The sequence below is a fragment of the Portunus trituberculatus genome, chromosome 10 (assembly GCF_017591435.1).
Source record: "Portunus trituberculatus isolate SZX2019 chromosome 10, ASM1759143v1, whole genome shotgun sequence".
NCBI classification, from domain to species: domain Eukaryota; kingdom Metazoa; phylum Arthropoda; class Malacostraca; order Decapoda; family Portunidae; genus Portunus; species Portunus trituberculatus.
Genome location: NC_059264.1, coordinates 6,466,583 through 6,482,294, shown reverse-complemented (window position 1 = coordinate 6,482,294; position 15,712 = coordinate 6,466,583). Strand labels below are relative to the sequence as shown.

The window sequence follows — 15,712 nt, the reverse complement described above, 5'->3', positions numbered from 1 at the left end:
TCTCTTCTTCCCTTTTCCCCTTTTTCTTACTTTTTGTCTTCATTTCCCCTCTTTTTTCCCTTTTCCTCTTTTTCCTACTTTTTGGTTTCACTTCCCCTTTTTTTCCCTTTTCCCCCTTTTCCTAATTCTTGTCTTCATTTCCCCTCTTCTTTCCTTTTCCTTTTTTTCCTAATTTTTGTCTTCATTTTTTTTTTCAGTAGTAAGAATCAAGATCAATCTGTGAGGTTTTAATGACAGCGAGATGATTGAAAGGCGAAGAAAAGGATAAAAATAGGTAGATGAATAGGAGAAATAAGAGTAGAGAGAGAGAGAGAGAGAGAGAGAGAGAGAGAGAGAGAAGTGTAGAAGTGTAGTTTTCTGAGCTGTTTTGTTACTTGTCCTTTTAAAACAATGCTGGTTGTTGGCAGGAGCAGGAATGAGAGAGTGAAGTGAGTGAGTGAGTGAGTGAGTGAGTGAGTGAGTGAGTGAGTGAGTGAGTGAGGGAGGGAGGGAGGGAAGACTGTGAAAGACAAAAATATACAGTAAGAAAAACGTGTTCAAAGTTAACTGTTATGAATGAAGTAGGAACAAAACCATAGTTACGTACAGTTATCTTCCAAGAGAGAGAGAGAGAGAGAGAGAGAGAGAGAGAGAGAGAGAGAGAGAGAGAGAGAGAGAGAGAGAGAGAGAGACAGACAGAGACAGACAGAAACAGACATAAAAGCACAAAAAAGCAAAGAAAAAGACTATAAAAATCAGAAAACATGAGAAAAATCAAATAGAAAGCTAAAATATAAACGAACCTTGACATTTAAATTCCTACCACTTAGAAATAAACACTAGACGCATGCACAGTTACCTTCAAAAGACGCATTGCTGTAACAGTCACCGCGCTTCTCTCAGCAACACCAGGCCAGGCGCTGATTCAAAGAGGCGATGCTGTAAAAGAGTTGGCACGCGTCTATCTCTCTTCACGCCGCTGTGCTCAAGTGTCGTGTATTTAAATCACTGGGGAGGCGAGGACACGACGGGAAGGCACGGAGGGAGGCAAAGGTAGTGGTGGTGGTTGTATAGTGGTAGTGGGTGGATAATGTAGGAGTGAGTGAGAGAGGGGATAGTTTCTAGTTTAAGTTTAAGTAGAGAGAATAAAGAGAGATGTTTGGTGAAGAAATGTAGAAATGCGAATGATGAAAGTAAGGAAAAGTAGTAATATTTGTTTGGGTAATGCAAGGAATAATCTTTGGAAGTTTACATAGAGATGGAGAAAGAAAGAAAATAAAAAAAAGGTGTTTGATGAAGAAATATAGGAATACGAATGACAAATATATAAGGAAAGGTAATAATGAATATATAGTTAATGCAAACAGGGATAAAGAAGGGATAGTTTTAGGGTTTAAATACAGACAGAGAGAAAAAATGACGGAGAAATATAAGAATACGAATGAGAAATGTAAGGAATGGTAGTAACAAGTGCCTGGATAATGCAAGGAAGAGTTTTTTGAAAGTTTAAATAGAGATAAAGAGAGAGAACAAGGGCGTTTGATGAAATACAGGAATACGAATAAGAAATATACAATGAAAGGTAGTAATTAATATATAGTTAACGGAAACAAGGATAAAGAACGAATAGCTTATAATTGTTCAAATAAGAGATAAAGAGAGAGAAAAAAGAGACGATGAAGACATATAAGAATACGAATGAGAAATGTAAGAAAAGGTAGTGAAGGAATAGTTTTGGGACTTTAAATAGAGATGGAGATAGAGGAAAAAGAGACGTTTGATGAAGGAATATAGGAACACAAATGGGATATATAAATAAAGGGGATAGAAAAAAAGGAATATCTTACGGGTGTTTGAATGGAGATAGAGAGAAAAAAAGAGACGTTTGATGAAGAAATAGTAGAATATGAATGAGAAATGCAAGGAAAGGTCTGGAATCTGAATAATATAAAAGGAGGATAGAGAAAGAACATGATATGGTTGTTTAGTAGAGATACAGAGAAAAAAGACATTTGAAGAGGAAATATTGAACTACGAACGGGAAATATAAAGATAGATAGCAATAAATGTCTAGACAATGCAAAGGGGAATAGAGAAGGAATAGTTTCTGGGTGTTTAGCAGAGATAGAGAAAAAGAAAAGACATCTGAAGAGGAAATACTGAACTACGAACGGGAAATATAAAGATAGATAGCAATAAATGTCTAGACAATGAAAGGAAGGAATAAAGAGGGAATGGTCTCTGGGAGCTTAAAGAGAGAGAGAGAAATAGAAAAAAAAAAACACGAGGCATTTGATGAAAAATATAAAAATGCAAACGAAAAATATAATAAAAAGAATAACAAGTGATGGTATTTGAATAATAAATAAACATAGAGAAAATAATATTATGTAAGTAAAGTATAGAGGAAGAGAAAAGGCCTTAGATGAATAATATAGAAATAGGAGAGAGAAATGTGAAAGGTACTATTAAATGTTCGTGTCTGGATGACGGAAAGAGACACAGAAGGAGGCTATTAGTGTTCATGTAAGTGTAGTAGAAATGGAAGGAGAAAACAATAAATATAAGCCTTTGATGAAAAAATACAGGAAATGGTAGGATGAGTGTGTGGTGGGTTTTGAAAATAGTATGTTGTGAAATGTGTTCGTGTTATAGAGAGAGAGAGAGAGAGAGAGAGAGAGAGAGAGAGAGAGAGAGAGAGAGAGAGAGAGAGAGAGAGAGAGAGAGAGATCATGTAGGTAGAAATAAGGAAAAAGTGAGGTCTGGTGAGGAAATAAATAATATAAGAGAAGACATTCTATAAATATCAGAGAGAGAGAGAGAGAGAGAGAGAGAGAGAGAGAGAGAGAGAGAGAGAGAGAGAGAGAGAATTTTTTTTTTGTTTAGAATTTATTCCAAAAGACACTTCTAATTTTGAGGAAATGTTTTCTCCAACACGAACACACTGAGTTCTGTGTGCTAAATAGTCTTTAAACAAAAAGGAATCAATGCCAATATCATATAGCTTTTTCAACAAAATGCTGTGGCTTATGCTGTCAAAAGCTTTCGACAAGTCACATAGGGTTAGTAGAGAAATCTTCTTGTTATCCATGCTTTCATAAATATCCATTACGACTTTGGTTAGTGCTGTTACTGTTGACAGTCCTGGTCTAAAACCATGTTGTGTATTACTGAGTAGTTTTCAAGATTCAAGAAAGTTAACTAGTTGCTCGGCTATAATTTTCTCAAGAACTTTAGATAAAATTGACAATAAAGAGATAGGCCTGTAATTGCTAGGGTCATCCGATGCTCCACTTTTATAAATGGGAGTTACAAGGGCGTGTTTCCATGTTGTTGGGAAAATGCCTGTAACAATTGAGGTGTTTATAATACAAGTGAGATATGGAGTTATAACAGGTAAAGCATCTTTTAAAAATCGAAGTGGTATACCATCAGCCCCATAAGAATTTGTGTAGGTGTTTAATAGTGAGGATTACAGTGCTAGCGTCTATAGGCTGTGGTCTAAAGCGATGTGAATTATAAGTAGCAATGGCATTATGGAGAGTTACATTATCTTCAGTCAAACTCTTTTGTGTCTTTATAAAAGTTTTGTTGCCTACATTAGCAAAATAGGTGTTTAACTCGTCCACTCTACTCCCAGAAGGGACACAATTATTGTCCTTTGACTTGCCAGGGAAAATTTGATGAACCACTCGCCACGTGGCTGCTATATCTCCTCGCTTGTCATTGAATTCTTTGTTATAATACTCCCTCCTTGCTGTACTGATCATTCCTTTAACTTGCGCTTTAAGATTCTTATATTCGATTTGTAGTGTATTGTTGAGCCGATCACGTTTTAACTCCTTTTGTTTACTGTTCCGTTCATTCATCACTGATTTTAAATCATCGCTAATCCAAGGAGCATAAGGTCTTCTGATGGTTTTAGTGACAAATGGAGCACATGCATTTAAGCATCGCTGAAAGGTGTCAGTGAAGATAGATACTTGTTTATTTACATTGTCTGTTTGAAATATTTGTTGCAATGTATGACTTTCATTATCTAACAAACTAAGAAAAGAGGCTGAGGAGTAGCTAGCCAAGTGACGAATGGTCTTGGTTGCTGCGGGTTGCCGTTTGGGCTTGCGTAAGTTTATCATAGCTGTTACCAAATCGTGATCAGCAATAGGACATGGAACAACTTCTGAACTAAGTATAGATTCAGAATTGTTGGTGATTATGACATCCAGTAAGGTGGCACTATGAGAAGTTATTCTAGTTGGCTTTTCAATTACCTGAGACAAAATATTCTTAAGATTACTGTTAACAGATAAAAAATCATCATTAAAATCCCCTAACACATAAAAATTCTTATTAGTTAACCACATCGATCTAAAAATGTCATGGATGTACTCAAATGTTTCAATGGTTGCCTTTGGGTGGCGGTACAGACAGCCGACAATGATAGATGGCAACTTTCGGCATTGCACCGTCACCCACACATCCTCTACACCGGCAGGTTTACAAATGTTCCTATGAATAGGAGTGACATTAAAAACATTCTTCACATATAAGCAGACTCCCCCACCACGTCCTTTATCACATCTGTAAATATTATAGCCCTTAAGATTAACAAATTCATCAGGTGTTTCAGGAAGGAGCCACGTCTCGCAGACACACAGTACATCGGGATCTCTTTCCTCTATCAACAATTCTAGTTCTGGCATATTTCCTAGTATACTTTGTGCGTTAATATGTTCGATAGTCAGGAAATCCTTCAACCTTGCAGTGCTAGAACTATCGGCATTATCTTCGTCGCCTACTTCCTAGTATGTATTATAATGTTGACATAGTCGACTTTTGTGTCCTAGCTGTTTACATGACTGGCATCTCAGTTTGAAATCAAAACGGCACTGTGCCTGTTGGTGGTTAAACTCGCCACAATTAAAACATCCTGGTCTCACTCTATTCTGTCTTCCTCTATGTTCTCGTACAAAATTATGAGAAGATGCACGAGATAACATGTGTGTGCCTGCTACTGCTGCATTGCTAGTTGACTGAATGGCCGTATTAGGAGAGAGAGAGAGAGAGAGAGAAAGAGAGAGAGAGAGATAGAGAGTCAGACAAATACCTCACCCACACATTTCCTCAGCATAAGACTAAATAAAACACGAACTACCAACCTTCCATTCATTTAAGGCTCAGTAAATGCTCTCCTTTCACTCTCACGTAAGGTCGTCTCTCAATGGCTGCAGTGCTTGGCCAGGCTCTATGGACGCTGCTCCTGCTGGCGGTGGACAATTCTTCGACTTTCACTGGAACCATGGAAATACAAGTGAAAATTTTAGATAGTCATCGTCGTGTATTTCTTTTCGCTTTTTATTTGCAGTTTGAGCTGTTGTTTAATTCTCTTTCATTTAGTCTATTTTGTTTCGTTTTGGTTTTAAATAGTCATCATCGTTTCTCTTTTTCGTTTTTTTTTTTTGCAGTTTGAGTTGTTGTCTTGTTTAATTTTCTTTCGTTTTCTTTATTTTGTTTCCGGTTTTGATTTTTTTTTCTAGTGTGTCTTCAAAAAATTGCCACTTTCGTCTTCTTTCATTGTTTCGTCTCTCGCTTTTTTTCTTAGTTTTTCTCGTTGTTCTTTTGTTTTTTGTTACCATCATTTTCTTTCTACCTTTCCTTTCCTTCCTGCTTCTTTCTTTTTTCTCCTTCATTTGTTTCTTTTCATAGCTTCTATTACCATTATCTTCTTTTCCTTTTATCTTTTCAATTCTCGCTGTTTTCCTAATTTGAGTCAGTTTTTTTTTTTTTTTTGTTACCGTCATTTTCTTTCTACCTTTCCTTTCCTTTCTTCTTTTTTATCCTTCATTTGTTTCCAAAGCTTCTTCTACAAAGCCTTCTTTTCCTTTCATCATTTCATTTTCCTACTTTGCTGTTCTTTTGTTTTTTTGCAACCATCGTTTTTTTTTTCTACGTTTTCTTTAAAGTGTCCTGTTCTTTCTCTCCATTCTATCTTCTACTACCACCATCCTCATCTTTTCCTTTTCGTTGTTTTCTTAGTTCATGTTTTTAGCGATACGTGTTTCTCTCCCTTGCATCATCTTCTTTTCCTATCTCTTTTTTATCCTTCATTTGTTTCCTTCCATTGCATCTTCTACTATAATCACCTTCTTCTTCTCCTTTCATTGTTTAAACTCTCTCTATTTTCCTAGTTTGAGCTGTTTTTTTTATCATTTTCTTTCTATATTTTCTTTGAGTCTCTTTCATTTTGTTTCTTCGTTCTATCTTCTATTACCACCATCTTCATTTTTTCCTTTTCCTTTTTTTTCTTAGTTGAGGTTTCAGTGACACGTGCTTCTATTCCATCCATCATTTTCTTTTCCTTTCTCTCTTTTCTTGACCTTCATTCGTTTCTTTCCATTACTTCTTCTCATACCATCACCTTTTTCTTCTCCGTTCATCCCTTCAACTTTTTCTTTTCTTTATTTTTTGTTTCTATCGCTATCATTTTCTTTGTTTTCCTTTTGAGTTTCTTCCAGTTGTTTCCCTCCATTGCATCTTCTAACACCACACTGTTGGCGCCACTCACGAGTCGCCTCCCGGTGTTTTGTCACGCGCATCTTCGTTTATCTCTCTTATCCTTTACAGTTGTACCTCGATGTCATCCCTCCATCTCACTCTCCGTCTTCAGGCTCATCTAGACTATCAAGCATCACCCGCAGGAACAAGCGAACACTTTGCCCGTTCACTAGTTTGCCGCTGGTGCTCGCTAAATCATGGATGGAGTGTCTGTGATGGCTGGTTCGTGAAATCATCAGACACTGCCCGCGCATGGTAATATGACGCCGCTGCCAGACACACGAGGCTTATAAGGAGGTAAGAAGAGAAGGTTGTTTTTGTTCGCTATGCATCAGTGAGATCTCGTATTCCAGCCACCGTACTTGTTGTTATCGTACCGGGAATGTTAAAAATATCTAAGTAAAAAAAATCAATATGTGAACGTAATGTTAGTAGTGGAACATAGTGGAACATGCGGCAAGTGAAAGGTTCTATGGAGATGTTATTATTATACTATATTTAGGCAGATATTGTTTTCTTTACGTAATTGTCACTTCATTTAAACTTTGACACACGAAATGTTTCAGTAAGGTACTGGTACATGGCAGGATGGGTGTGGGAATGTACTTACTAACGTAGTCTTATAACGTAGTAAAAGCATAAATAGGTTACTAAAACACTAAAGTTGTGACGCAGGACTGTGCTGGTTGCGGGCAGTGCTTGTTGAGCTGTGTTGGATCATCTAATCCCGCCTTTCCTCTTAATCTTCTTCCCTAGATGTACGAGAATATGAATGTGGCTAGAAATACGAGAGAACTACTAATCTTATACAAAACATCCGATAATATGAGTCTTTTTACACACAAAATTACGAGAATACGAATCTTAATTATTACACCTAAAATTACCACAACGCTAATCTTTTATCTCAAAAAATGCGAAAAATGTAAAAAATGCAATGCTTACTCTATAGAAATACAAATCACGAGTCTTAATACACCTTGAAATAACAAATACGATTCATATTGCGCCTTAGAATACGAAATTCAAGCCTTAGTATGCCTATATATCACCCGAAGCTTAGGCCTACACTATCAGCCCCTCCACAATGCACTAATGAATAAAAAAAAAATAAATATAAGGTCACTTTAAGTAAATATATATATATATATATATATATATATATATATATATATATATATATATATATATATATATAGACCGTATAGAAAGAAGCTTTTCTATTCATCCTAAAGTTGCCGGCGTGTGGGCGTCTACGTGTGGGCGGCTGAGTGGGGGCGGCTGTGTGGGGGCGGCGAGCAAAGAGGGGGTGGAGGTGAGGGGAAAGGAAGGAAGGGAAGGGAAGGGAAGGGGTGTCATGTGGGCGGCGGGCAAAGGGGAAGAGAATAGAGGGAAAGGAAGAGTTTAAGGTGAGCGATGAGAGGAGGAGGAGGAGGAAGGAAAGAGAAGACTGAGGTTGTGTCATGCTGGAGAAAGGACTGAAGGATATAAGAGAAGCTACAGAAGTTATTAATCTTACACTTGTCGGTTCCTTTAAAACGATCACTATTTCTTCCGATCGTTCCAGTCATACGTAATTATTTTTCCGTTTCAGGATTCATAGTTGTAAAGCTTTTAATATGTAGGTGTTGTAATTTGAGAGGAAAAAAAATATGTTTAAAATGCGAGTATTTGGCCAGTCTGTCTGTCTATCTGTCTGTCTGTCTATCTATCTGTCTATCAATCAATCAATCAGTTAATCTATCTATCTATCTATCTATCTATCTATTTATCTATCTATCTATTTATCTACATATTTATTAATTTATTTATCTATCTATCTATCTATCTATCTATCTATCTATCTATCTATCTATCTGTCTATCTATTTATCTATCTATTTATATTTCTATCTATCTATATTTATTAATTTATCTATCTATCTATCTATCTATCTATCTTTCTATTTACATATCTATCTATCTATCTATCTATCTATCTATCTATTTATCTATCTATGTATTTATCTATATATCTATCTATCTACATATTTATTAATTGATTTATTTATCTATCTCTATCTATCTATCTATTTATCTATCTATATTTATCTACCTATCTGTCTATCTATTTATCTATCTATTTATATATCTACCTATCTATCTACATATCTATTCATTTATCTATCTATCTATCTATCTATCTATCTATCTATCTATTTACATATCTATCTATCTATCTATCTATCTATCTATCTATGAACCGAATTTTTTTACATCTTATTCACTCGGCGCTAACAACCTCTACTTCAGTCAAGGCTTTGTGTGTTATTTTGAAGGTGAGTCATTGTGTGAGCGAGGATGGGAAGGGAGATACAATGCGGGGGTCGACTCTATCCTCTTCTGACAATACATTAAAAAAATAGACGATAATGAACAGAAACATGAATGATAATAAGGATTGTGCCTTTTACAATAACCCGTATTATTTGCCTTGATAAATTGACAAAGAAGGATATTTTTTTTTATTGTAATATCTGTGTTCTCTATCTTTCTTTCTTTATCTCTATTTTATAATCTTTCGCTTTTTTTTATTCTCTTTCATTTTTTTTCTATCTTTCTCTTTATCTATGTAACCTTTTTCACTTCCTTTTTCTCGTCATGTTCTTGTTCTCAGTTCTCTCTCTCTCTCTCTCTCTCTCTCTCTCTCTCTCTCTCTCTCTCTCTCTCTCTCTCTCTCTCTCTCTTCTTCTTCTTCTTCTTCTTCTTCTTCTTCTTCTTCTTCTTCTTCTTCTTCTTCTTCTTCTTCTTCTTCTTCTTCTTCTTCTTCTTCTTCTTCTTCTTCTTCTTCTTCTTCTTCTTCTTCTTCTTCTTCTTCTTCATTCATTCAATCAGTCATTATGTAGTTAGATAGAAAGTCAGTCAGTCAGTCAATTAGTTGGTAGGTCAGTCAGTCAGTCAGTCACTTAGTCAATACGTATTTATGTTTATTTGTCTATTTATTAAGTCAATCAGTCAGTCAGTCAGTCAGTCAGTCAGTCAGTCAGTTAGTCAGTCAGTAATTTATGCATACAGTCAGCCTGGCAGTCAGTTTGTCATTCATTTAGCAAGTCATTCAATCAGTTAGTCAGTCAGTCAGTCAGTCAGTCAGTCAGTCAGTCAGTCAGTCAGTCAGTCCGTCATATAGTTAGTTAATTAATCAGAATATCCACTTGTCCACTATTTAACAGTTTTCCACCTAATTTCCTTTGTTTATCTCCCTCTTCCACCTCATCTCCTCCACCTCTCTCTCTCTCTCTCTCTCTCTCTCTCTCTCTCCACTTGTCACACACACACACACACACACACACACACACACACACACACACACACACACACACACACACACACACACACACACACACACACACACACCTATCAGCAAAACCATCTCCCTCATTTCCATTCCATTTCTTTCTCCCTCTCTTCTTTTCGTCCTCTTCCTCCTCCTCCTCCTCCTCCTCCTCCTTCTTCTTCTTCTTCTTTTCTTTTTTTTTCTTCTTCTTCTTCTTCTTCTTCTTCTTCCTCGTCCTCCTCGTCGTCCTCCTCCTCCTCCTCCTCCTCCTCCTCCTCCTCCTCCTCCTCCTCCTCCTCCTCCTCCTCCTGTACTGTCCTGTCACAGGTCTGTTGCTGTTTGGCTTTCCTGTATTCCTTTGTATTCCTCCTCTACTTAATATTCCCTCATCACCTGCCTACACAACCTTGCCCCCTCTCTCTCTCTCTCTCTCTCTCTCTCTCTCTCTCTCTCTCTCTCTCTCTCTCTCTCTCTCTCTCTCTCTCTCTCTCTCTCTCTCTCTCTCTCTCTCTCTCTCTCTCTCTCTCTCTCTCTCTGTCTTTCATATCCTACGAAGCTTCTACCACTCTCCCACCCATTACCAACACCCTCTCCCACTCTCCCCTCCCTCCCACTTACTCTCCCTCCCTCTCCCCTCTCCCCTTATCTCCCCTCGCCTCCCTTCGCGCCACTAATCGCTTCACAGAATGCCATTTTTCACGTGGCGACCAAACACAACGTAAAGTCATAAATAATTACTGTCAGTGAGACCATTAAAGGATATTCTGAGAGAGAGAGAGAGAGAGAGAGAGAGAGAGAGAGAGAGAGAGAGAGAGAGAGAGAGAGAGAGGAGATGGTACAATGGAGAGAGGAAAGAAGGATGAGGAATGTAAAGGAGAAAAAGACGAAAAAAGAGAAATATGGAGTGTGTAAGGAGATAGAGAGAGAGAGAGAGAGAGAGAGAGAGAGAGAGAGAGAGAGAGAGAGAGAGAGAGAGAGAGAGAGAGAGAGAGAGAGAGAGAGAGAGAGAGAGAGAGAGAGAGAGAGAGAGAGAGAGAGAGAGAGAGTACTATGACTAACACTAAAAGGGTACAGATAGATGACAAAAATGAAGAAAAAAGAAAGGAAAAAGAAAAGGAAAAAGGAAGAGGAAAAAAAGAAAAGGAAAAGGAGAAGATGAAGAATGAGGGAAACAAGGAACATTGAAGAGTAAATGGAGGGAAAAATTGGAGTTATTTTTCTACTTTCATTGTTTTCTTCTCTTTTCTCTTCTTCCTTTTTATCTTTTTTTTCCTGCGAGGAGAAACAATTTGTGTGTATTCTTCCTCTTTGGGTACACACACACACACACACACACACACACACACACACACACACACACACACACACACACACACACACACACACATCAAACACTTTTTTCTTCCTACCCAGTGTGAGATCTCCCTTAAGGCAAAGAGGAGGAGGAGGAGGAGGAGGAGGAGGAGGAGGAGGAGGAGGAGGGTAAGAGAGAAGAGGTTGAGGGTAAGAGGAGATAGTGGTGGTGGTGGTGTTCGTGGAGGGAAACGAAAGAGGAGGAAAAAGAAGAGGAGGAGGAGGAGGAGGAGGAGGAGGAGGAGGAGAATAGATTAAAGATGGAAAGGAGAAAAGATGAACGAGAAAAAAAGACAGATTGAGAAATGGAAGGAAGGAAAAGGAGGGAAATAAATGAAAGAGAGAGAGAGAGAGAGAGAGAGAGAGAGAGAGAGAGAGAGAGAGAGAGAGAGAGAGAGAGAGAGAGTAATCTGACACGTATTTTTTTTACTTACTTTCATGAATTCGACAAGGAAACTTTAAAGAAGAAGAAAAGAAAAAGAAAAAGAATAAAATAATGGTACAATGTTTCATGAATAATTAAAACTGAAAAAAAAGAAAAAGAAAAGAAAAAGAAAAGAAGGAAAGAAAAAGAAGGAAAGAAAAAGAAGGGAAGAAAATAAAAAAAAGAAAATAAAACAAGCAAAGCATCTCAACATTTTCCTCTTAAGAAGTGTAACTCAAGAAAGAAAGAAAGAAAGAAAGAAAGAAAGAAAGAAAGAAAGAAAGAAAGAAAAAATATAAGGCAAGGAAAAAAAAGAGAAAGACAAGACGCTTTCAGCAAAACACACACACACACACACACACACACACACACACACACACACACACACACACACACACACACACACAAACACGAGTGGAAACAAAAGAGAGTGTATACGTGTTAATATATCATGGGAAGAGGGAAGAAGAGGAAGAGGAGAAGGAGGAGGAGGAGGAGGAGGAGGAGGAGGAGGAGAAGGAGCATGAGGAGGAGGAAGGAGGAGGAGGGAAAGGTGGTGGTGGTGATTGTGGTAATAGTAGGTGGAAAAAAATTAAGGAAAAATAGAACGAAGAGGAGGAGGAGGAGGAGGAGGAGGAGGAGGAGGAGGAGGAGGAGGAGGAGGAGGAGGAGGAAAAGGAGAAAAGAGAAATGATTTAAGCACGGATTACAAAGAGAGAGAGAGAGAGAGAGAGAGAGAGAGAGAGAGAGAGAGAGTAAAGGTCCCATAAATATCTTCCCATTAAAGACAGCTCCCCCCATTTTAATAGCCACTTACCTCCCCACCCCTCTCTCTCTCTCTCTCTCTCTGGTATTTTTTTCTAATTTTCTTTGTTTTCCATTTATTTTTATTTTTTTATTCTTTTATTAATTCATTTTCATTTTTCTTATATTTTTTTCTTTCTTTTCTTTATTTCATTTTTTCTCATTTTTCTTGTTCGTCTTTCCTTTTTTTCATTCATTTAGTGTTTACGCGTGTCATTTATAGTCATTCTTTCCCTTTTTTCTCCTTTATTTCTTTCATATCACGTTTCAATATAGTTCTCCTTCTCTTTTCCTCCTCCTCCTCCTCCTCCTCCTCCTCCTCCTCCTCCTCCTCTTCTCATATTTATCGCTATATTTCTATTCCTCTCCGTTATTCGTGTGATTCTGTCCATCTCTTTCTTTTTATATTGGAAACGTAATCTCTCTCTCTCTCTCTCTCTCTCTCTCTCTCTCTCTCTCTCTCTCTCTCTCTCTCTCTCTCTCTCTCTCTCTCTCTCTACTGTCATGAAAAACTATAAATTCTGATGGAGTTGAATCCGAGTATTGAGAGAGAGAGAGAGAGAGAGAGAGAGAGAGAGAGAGAGAGAGAGAGAGAGAGAGAGAGAGTTCTCTTAATGTATCTTTATCATACGCCATCATCATTTTTCACACAACGCCATCAAGATAAAAGGTGAGAAGAAAAGTTAATTGACAGGTACTTGTGTGGCCAGAGAGAGAGAGAGAGAGAGAGAGAGAGAGAGAGAGAGAGAGAGAGAGAGAGAGAGTGAACATTAATGAAGTTTTATAATTTGTAGATAATGCAATATTGTGAACAACAGATTATGCTTCACTGTTCTTGAGAGAGAGAGAGAGAGAGAGAGAGAGAGAGAGAGAGAGAGAGAGAGAGAGAGAGAGAGAGAGAGAGAGAGAGAGAGAGAGAGAGAGAGGAATAGAAAAAAAGACAATTATTCTCTCATGAAACACCAATACACACACACACTCACACACACACACACACACACACACACACACACACACACACACACACACACACACACACACACACACACACACACACACACTACTGTCTCTGTGTCTCTTAGAGTGATCGCTCTCACTTTCAAACTTGCTAATTTTGTCCGTGTGTCTATTATCAAACATTCTCTCTCTCTCTCTCTCTCTCTCTCTCTCTCTCTCTCTCTCTGTGTGTGTGTGTGTGTGTATACAAGAATCATTAATCATTTTCATTTTACCAGAATATATCAATTTATTGGTGTTATTTTTTTCTTTTCATTCTCTCTCTCTCTCTCTCTCTCTCTCTCTCTCTCTCTCTCTCTCTCTCTCTCTCTCTCTCTCTCGCTCAACTTAACCGATGACTTACTTCTCTCACTTCACCTTTGCTCTTCCTTTCGCGTATTACTCTTTCTTTATTCCCTTCCCCTCTTCCTCCCTTCTTTCTCTCCCCTTCTCGTTTTGTTCCTTGTCTCCTTGCACCCATGTTACTCCTCCTCCTCCTCCTCCTCCTCCTCCTCCTCCTCCTCCTCCTCCTCCTCCTGTCGTTTCTGTTTCTGTCTTCTTCTTCATCCAGTGTCTTGGTGAAAATCTGTATTTTTTTTTCTTTTCCTTTTCTCTTTTTCGTTTTTTATTGTATTTTTCGTCCAAATTAACAGGGAGAAAATGGAATTGATGGAGAGAGAGAGAGAGAGAGAGAGAGAGAGAGAGAGAGAGAGAGAGAGAGAGAGAGAGAGAGAGAGAGAAAGCAATTTGTCGCAAGGTTGAACATTAACATTTATCTCTTCTAAAGCTATTTCTCTTTTTCTTTCGTGTCTCTTCACACACACACACACACACACACACACACACACACACACACACACACACACACACACACACACACATGTTCTTTCTAAGTGTATCCATTTTTTACATCGACTGATGAAAAAGGAGATACATTTCGCCCAGAGAGAGAGAGAGAGAGAGAGAGAGAGAGAGAGAGAGAGAGAGAGAGAGAGAGAGAGAGAGAGAGAGAGAGAGACTAAGACAAAGACAACGTGTAAAAAGAGAAACAAAGACATGAGATACAAGAAACAGAGAGAGAGAGAGAGAGAGAGAGAGAGAGAGAGAGAGAGAGAGAGATGAATAGATTAAGATAGTGACAGCTAACAGAATTACCGCGGAATTAAGGACAAGAGGGAAAAAAGTGGCCAGCGGAAACTCAAGGAAAAGGAAGGACATGATAAAACATTTTTCCCTTTTTTTCCCTCCCTGACAAACGAGTAATTAAGTATTCTGGGATTTCCTTCTTTCCTCCGCTGGGAAATTATATAAAGGGACGAATTATTATTATTACTATTATTATTATTATTATTATTATTATTATTATTATTATTATTATTTTTTTATTATTGTTGTTGTTGTTGTTGTTGTTGTTGTTCTTGTTGTTGCTGTTTTTTTTCTTTGTGTGTGTGAATGTGTGTGTATGAGAGAGAGAGAGAGAGAGAGAGAGAGAGAGAGAGAGAGAGAGAGAGAGAGAGACAGACATAGACAGTCAGACACATAGAAAGGCAGACATACATACATAAAGAAAGACAGACAGACAGACAGACAGACAGACAGACAAACAGACAGACAGACAAACAGACGGACAGACAGACGGACAGACATGAAAACAGGATAATATCAATATAAACCCAACAAGCACAAACAAACGAAGGTAAATAAATACAACCTTTATACAGAAAAACGAAAAAAAAGGAAAAAAAAGTGACAAACAAAAATATCAAATAAGAAAAGAAAAGAAAAAGGAAAAGAAAAGAAAAAAAAATAAAGAAGAAATATGTTAGCGTTTAAGTGAAGGAAAGAAATATGAACTTGAAAAGGAGGAGAAGGAAGAGGAGGAGGAGGAGGAAGAAGAGGAAGAGGAGCAGGAGGAGAAGAAATGGTCAAGAGGGAAAGGAAATGAGAAGAACTGAAAATAATGAAGCCAGAAAAATGAGAAAAAATAGAAAAAAAGAAAACTGGAAGGAAAGAAAAATGATAAACAGGAAGAGAAGACAGAAAGTAAAAGAGAAAGAAGAAAACAAGTGAATAAACAGAAAGAGAAAGAAGAAAATAAGACAGTAAAGATAAAAGAGAAGAAAAAAGTCAAGCAAAGAATTGGGAAGAAGAAGGAAGAAAGATAAACAGAAAAAAATAAAGAAAGAAAAGAAAAAGAAAAAAGTGAATAAAAAGAAGGCAAGAAAGAAAATAAGATAACAAATAAACAGAAAAGAGAAGAACAAAATTAAAAAAAGGAAGAGAATAACA

At 37.5% G+C, this 15,712-nt stretch overlaps 1 long non-coding RNA gene across 1 annotated transcript in view; it reads left to right on the top strand.

Annotated features, from left to right (window-relative positions):
* Positions 1–6,614: 6,614 nt before the first annotated feature.
* The window catches only part of LOC123502031, a 37,566-nt gene continuing 28,468 nt past the window's right edge, over positions 6,615–15,712 (top strand). Inside the window, exon 1 of the long non-coding RNA XR_006673778.1 lies at positions 6,615–6,831. This is a non-coding gene — a long non-coding RNA (uncharacterized LOC123502031). The remainder of the gene's footprint in view (positions 6,832–15,712) is intronic.